General features: G+C 38.1%; 1 non-coding gene across 1 annotated transcript; it reads right to left on the bottom strand.

Moving 5' to 3' along the window:
- Nucleotides 1-4,516: 4,516 nt before the first annotated feature.
- Nucleotides 4,517-4,679, bottom strand: LOC115870770. Its single transcript, XR_004046901.1, has one exon. It is a non-coding gene; the product is annotated as a U1 spliceosomal RNA (small nuclear RNA).
- Between the last annotated feature and the right edge of the window lie 2,125 nt (nt 4,680-6,804).

Genomic DNA, 6,804 nt, shown 5'->3' with positions numbered 1-6,804 from the left:
TGATATCGCCATATTTAACCAGTGTGAAACCTCACAAATTAAATTTGTGAACAGCTATGTTACATACATACTGTGCAGTGCTGGAGTTAATAAAATAGAAGAAAAGGGTTTAGTGGATTATCGTTAATTCACCAGAGGCCCCATTGTTGTACTTAATATATTTTGTGATTACATCTTTATTCAGGAAATTTTGTAGAATTATAAGATATGAATTTGAACCAATATGAATATTAACCACCTTTTTGGTTTCAGATATGACACATTAGGAATTAATCGATATTGGGTATATATATATATGTATATATATATATACATATATAATATATATACATATATATTAGAATGTTCTTTAGAAGTGAAAATGAGAACTTCATATCGTTTACTTTAGCCATGCTATTAGGAGGAACCAATCAATTCCTCGTGAAAGAAATCATGCTCAGAATTAAGGGTTGGAAACTAAGCTCTCCCTTTCTTTTTTTGTTCTGAAGGAGTGTGGATTGGGCAATTATTTATAAAATCTACTATAAACAGGGAAGAGCATTAGCTAGAATTGCTGAGTGTAAGCTTAGAAGAAATTGATAGTTAGAAGCATGTTTTCTTTAATCGCTTAGAATCTTTGGTTAGACCTAAGAATTTAGAATTCAGAGGAATGGGTGCAAGTGGAAGTGAGCAAGGCCTATGGAGAGTGGTGGTCCTGACTTCCATGCTGGAGAGGACTTATGCAAATTACTGTGTAGGATTTTACTCTTACAAATTAGTAAACTCAGGTTCATCATGTGGAAACTTGATTAGTTTGCTGAAAGGTAGTCATGGCAAAGCACACAAGACCTACATGCATAGTTAGAATTAGAAAATAAGAGTTTAAAATTATATTTACAACATTAATTTAATTATTAGATTCTAAATATATAAGCATCAGGCTTTCACTTTTACCAGAGTTCTTGGGAGGAAAGCTTCACTGTGACTGCAATTTGACAGAGGACTCTCATAGCTGGTGTCCAAGGTCAGGGGTGGGCAGTGATGGGCAGCCTTAGCTGCAGCTTCTGGCAGGGCTTCTCTTTGGAGAGTGTCAGAGCAATGAACATGATATTCTGTCTCTGCCGTCTATCAGTGAGTGAGGAGAAATGCAGGGTTTGTATGTGAAGTTTCACCTTGGTTGCACATGGTAAAGGCCAGTATGATGTTTTATCTCCAGACAGAGATTGGCAGAATGTTGTATCTGTTTTCCCAAGGTTAGAGATTAAGGAGATTAAGGCTAATATACAAAGATTGAGTATGCCATTTTTTCTTTTATCACAACAGGCCAGATTAAGTTAAATTGCAAGGTTATTTACATTGGTCATATAGTTCACATGCTTCTAAGCTCAGAAATTTTTAATATAACTTTCACTTACTGATTTCAAATGACTAATAGGTAATGCTAGAGAGTTTCACAAAGGTGGACATATTTCTATTATCAAGTTCATCTTATGAGTATGTATACGTATGTGTTTGGAAAGTATAATAGTGACTGTTATGGAATCTGAGTATAATAGAAATATACAAGACTAAAAACAGATTCAAAGGGCAGACCTCATATTTCCAAATTGAATGGATGCAAAACTCAAACTAGCCACGTAAGGATGGAACTGTTCCACGTATTTATTTCTTCTGAGAACAATCCTGTCTGGAGGATTTTGTCTGGAGAACTTCTCTCTAATTCTGATTAACCCTATCCTTAAACAAATATAAAGTGGGTGGAGAGTGAGGAGAGCCTCTATATTTTCCTCTCTTTATCTCTCTGCCTTCCAGTCCGTAACAAAAAGTCATTTATCTCATTTTGTACCCCAGTATACCTCTAAGGGGAGTCTCTGGGTGATAGAAGTGGTTAAGTGCTTAAATAATGGCCCGATGGTTGGTGGTTAGGACTTACCTGGAGATGTCCTGGGAGATAGGCCTGGTGATCTGCTTCTGAATGGCCGTAGCCTTGAATGCCTCGCAGAGCTGTGCTAGTCTGCACTTGGGCTGGTCATGAGTAGGAATTGACTTGTCAGCAATGCCACCATGACCACCGCCAAGGAGCCTAATCTTGGTGTAAAATTGTCTATTGTAGGTCATAGTTGTGCAACGTTGATTATATTTAAAATTGAAAGGGAAAGAAAGGATATCCAGGTTTAGGTCTGCATGAGACTCGCCCTGTGGCAGTGACTCAGCCAGCTTTCAATCTCTCAAGTCCGTCCGTCCATACTGGGCACCGTTTTGTTCACCTATTCAAAGGAAAGGCCAGAGCCAGGGCCCACACAACTATAATTCTACTCTGGTCAGATTTACCTGTTAAATGTGGGGATGCCAAGCTCCTTAACTGAAGGCAAGAAATAAATGATGGTTGTTGTCTCAGAGCAAATATTTTTTTTTGTAACAGAGCAAATATTTTCAAAGAAATGTGGCAACATATGCAATGAGATTTTGAATAAATGTTTTAAAAATGCTATTAATTAAAACAACTGATTTACAGTGGTGGTGCCATAACCCTGACACATCATCATCGTCAGGTATGAAGGGCCATCTACAAGTGAAGTGTCCTCATTTCAGTGAGGAAGTTTGCATCCTCTAGAAAACGTATGTGGACATATGTATGATCACGCAATAATGAACAACTACTTCATTACATTCCAATGAAAAATGTGACAGATGAGAATCCAGTTGTTCACTCTGTGTTGACTTCACTCATTCTTGATTTAGCAGATGGTTTGGAGATTTACTCCTCAGGAACTTGAAATGCTTCCTTTTTTTTAATTAGAAAATTTTATGCATTTAATTTATTTGATATAAAGTTTGGGGGAAAATAGGCTCTCTTTTATGGTTCACATTGCAGTAGTTCACTTTAGGCACATAGTCAAGAAATATTTTTTTAATCATTTTATTAGGGGCTCATACAACTCTTATTACAATCCATACATACATCAATTGTGTAAAGCACATTTGTACATTCATTGCCCTCATCATTCTCAAAACATTTCCTCTCCACTTAAACCCTTGGCATTAGGTCCTTATTTTTCCCCTTCCTCCCCGCTCGCCCCTCCCTCATGAGCCCTTGATAATTTATAATTATTATTTTGTCATATCTTGCCCTGTCTAACGTCTCCCTTCACCCACTTTTCTGTTGTCTGTCCCCCAGGGAGAGGGTCACATATAGTTCCTTATTATAGGTCCCTCTTTCCAACCCATTCTCCCTCTACCCTCCCAGTATTGCCACTGACACCACTGGTCCTTAAGGGATCATCCGCCCTGGATTCCCTGTGTTTCCAGTTCCTATCTGTACCAGTGTACATCCTCTGGTCTAGCCAGACTTGCAAGGTCGAATTCGTGTCATGATAGTGGGAGCAGGGAGGAAACATTTAGGAACTAGAGGAAAGTTGTATTTTTCATCGTTGCTACATCGCACCCTGACTGGCTCGTCTCCTCCCAGAGACCCCTCTGCAAGGGGATCTCCAGTGGCCTACAAATGGGCTTTGGGTTTCCACTCCACACTCCTCCCATCATTCACTATGATGTTTTTTTGTTCTGATGATGCCTTATACACACATAGGTTGGTGTGCTTCTTCCATGTGGGCTTTGTTGCTTCTGAGCTAGATCACCGCTTGATTACCTTCAAGCCTTTAAGACCCAGATGCTATACTTTTTGATAGCCGGGCACCATCAGCTTTCTTCACTACATTTGCTTATTCACCCGCTTTGTCTTCAGCGGTTGTGTTGGGAAGGTGAGCATCATAGAATGCCAATTTAATAGAAGAAACTATTCTTGCATTGAGGGAGTACTTGAGTAGAGGCCCAATGTCCCTCTGCTATCTTAATACTAAACCTATAAATATAGGCTCATAGATCTATTTCCCCATCTTCATATATAAATATATTTGCATATGTACATGTCTTTATCTAGACCTCTATAAATGCCCTTTGCCTCCCAGCTCTTTCCTCTATTTCCCTTGACTTTCCTCCTGTCCCACTATCATGCTCAGTCCCCACCAGGGGTTCTTAGCGATCTTCACCACTCATCTGCTGACACTGTTGCAAGGTGGGAGTGCTGCGCTGACCTTCAGGGGAAGTCAGACGTCTTTAACAGCACTGGGTTGTACGACAGACTGCTAAAACCGAGGACAGCCCCTCTAAGTGCCTATTACTTTCTTGGGATGGATGGAAAGCTTTTTCTACATTTTAAAGAAGAGAATAACTTAGACACCTGTGTAGGTCTGAGTAGACTGATAAGCTTGTCATATATAGGCGATTGGAGAACAAGAGAACACAGGGGATGGCAAATGTATTTTCAGAAGTATTGTCTTTAAACACAGTTCACATTTATTTTAGTCGTCCCTGTTACTTGTGTCAATATCTGTATGAGTGTGTCCGTCCCTAAGGGAAGAAACATATGACACGAGGTATCTCACTGCTCTCTGCATGCAATCCTTCCATAGGTTTTTCATCCGGCCACAAGACAGTATTATTATTATTTTTATTTTCTTCTTCTTTTTTTTAATCTCAGGGGAGAGCGCAAATGCAGTCCCCCACTACCACAAATTATTCAGTCAAGTTTCCCACATTTGGGGAAATGGCAGGGTCAGCACATCCGCAGTGCAATGGATAAACCTCGTCTTGGGAAAACCACCTTCGTGATCGTGGTATCTCCCCTGGCAGGTAAGTATAAGAGGGTATTATTATCTGTGATAAACAATTGTGACACTGGAGAAATACAGAAAATAACTGTTTGGGGACATTGAAAAACAAGTGATTGTGATTCCAAGTAGAAGATTGATATATAAGTTAGGAACTATGCTTCAGTTTTCTGCCTGGGGTATGTTTCAGACTGCAATACAGGGAAGAAAAATCCAAGCAGACTGGTAGTCCTGAGTTACGGACATACAGATTTAAATTCAGAGAGACTGAGATGATCAGAATTTACAAAGCAGAGAGAGTTAGAAGTGAGAATTACACAGAAAAAGAGCTCAAGAAAACTTCATGGGTTCCTCTTGAGTCTCTGATGAGTAGTAATTTCTTTATTAACAGGGTAAAATTTCATGAGCCTGGGCAAAGGACAATTACCAAGAAGCTCTAAACAAAAACAATTCCCATGGCTCAATGGGACTGGAAGATGTATGGAACCGCATAAGCCAGAGTAATGAAGCATTATTGAATATCCAAGGTAAAGACCTCAGAGAGGGGACACAGTTATAAAACAAACTCACAGAAGCCCCATCTAGTCTGACCCAGTGACCCTTTAGGACAGGGTAGATTGTCTGTTAGTGTTCCCTAGGCTGTAAATTTTGTGTGGGAACACAAGGTCTCATCTTTCTCCTGTGGAGCAGCTCAGCAGTCCACTGTTTAACTCGCTACGCTACCGGGGCTTCTGACGCCTTTCTAGTAAGATTAAAGTAGCCCTTGAGAAAAATGCCATTCTAATATGCTCAATGAAACTATAAAACAATCCATGAAAGGAAAGCATAGATTCACCAGAAATGTAATTACCTGACAAAACAAATACCAACACTCTTTAAATGAGGGGGACAAAACCAAGTCAACCTATGACATTCACAATATCTAGTGCATAGTCAGGAATTGCTAGATATTCAAAGAAGTAGCAACATATAACATAAAATATAAGATAATGAGAAGTTAATAGAGACAGACTCAGAAATGACAAAGATAATACAATTGTAGAAAAGAGAAAATACCAGAGGGAGAAAATATATTATATGTAGACTAACAAAATAAAGAATGGCAGGGTGGCTAACTGAAGAAGAAGGAAAAAAAGGCAATTGTCAACTTTGAATTCCATATACTGCAAAGTATCTTTTAAAACTTAAGGCCGACTAGCGATCTTTACAGTTGAACAATGGGGTTGTTGTTGGCTGCCTTGGCGCTGGTTCTGACTCATAGAGACCCGATGTTCAACACAATGAGCCCAGGCCCTTCCCTGCGACATTCTCACAATTGTTTCAGTCTTTGAACCCAGGTTACAGCCATTATGTTATTGCATTTTGTTTTTCTTTACATTTCAAATTCTTATTTTGTGAGATGGCTTGAGAAAATTGTCATACAGGTTTCCTGGAGGATTGAGCATTTCTCATTATTATTCAGCTTATTGCTCCCTTTTGGGCTATGCGTTTAATACATATGGAATGAGCTGTGATTACCCTTGAAGATGAATGAAGGTACATGACGAAGCATAATACATTGGAAACACTTGTTCAAATATTCTCTCAAAAAAAACCCCATACATTGAACTTATTTTTAACTTGGTAAAACTTAAAATGTATTAAAAAGATTGTAATCACTGAAGAAAGACAGGGTTTCATAGAAATTAAAAAGTAAAAGAACTTAAAATGATATATCTTCACTGGATTTTTACACAGATTCTCACGTTTGATCATATTTGCATATATAATATCATTGAGTTAATCTACCATATTCAGAGAAATCACATTGGATGTACTTGCACAGTTTGGCATCTAAGTTTAATATGTTTATCTTGTAACATGATTCTGAAAAATCATAAATTTCAGTTTATTTAAGAAATAATCATGGAATCATCTTCAAAACCATTGTCACCAAACCACAGACATCCAACAAATATGCTTAGGTTTTATTTGTTAAAATTACATTATGAGATATTGGCATGTAATTTAAATTTTTTAAGTGTATTTCTGTTTTGAGTACCAGAATTGTCCTTAGACTCAGACAATTTCGTGAAAAGTATCTCTTTATTTTCTGAAAGAATGTTAGATTGATAACATTTTTTCATTAAATAGTTGATAAAATCTACTGGTGAAA

The sequence above is a fragment of the Echinops telfairi genome, unplaced genomic scaffold, assembly GCF_000313985.2.
Source record: "Echinops telfairi isolate 266 unplaced genomic scaffold, ASM31398v2 ScPeMD7_2291;HRSCAF=2852, whole genome shotgun sequence".
NCBI classification, from domain to species: Eukaryota; Metazoa; Chordata; class Mammalia; order Afrosoricida; family Tenrecidae; genus Echinops; species Echinops telfairi.
Note: the sequence above shows the minus strand (reverse complement) of the source record. Positions and strands in the feature narration are given on the sequence as shown.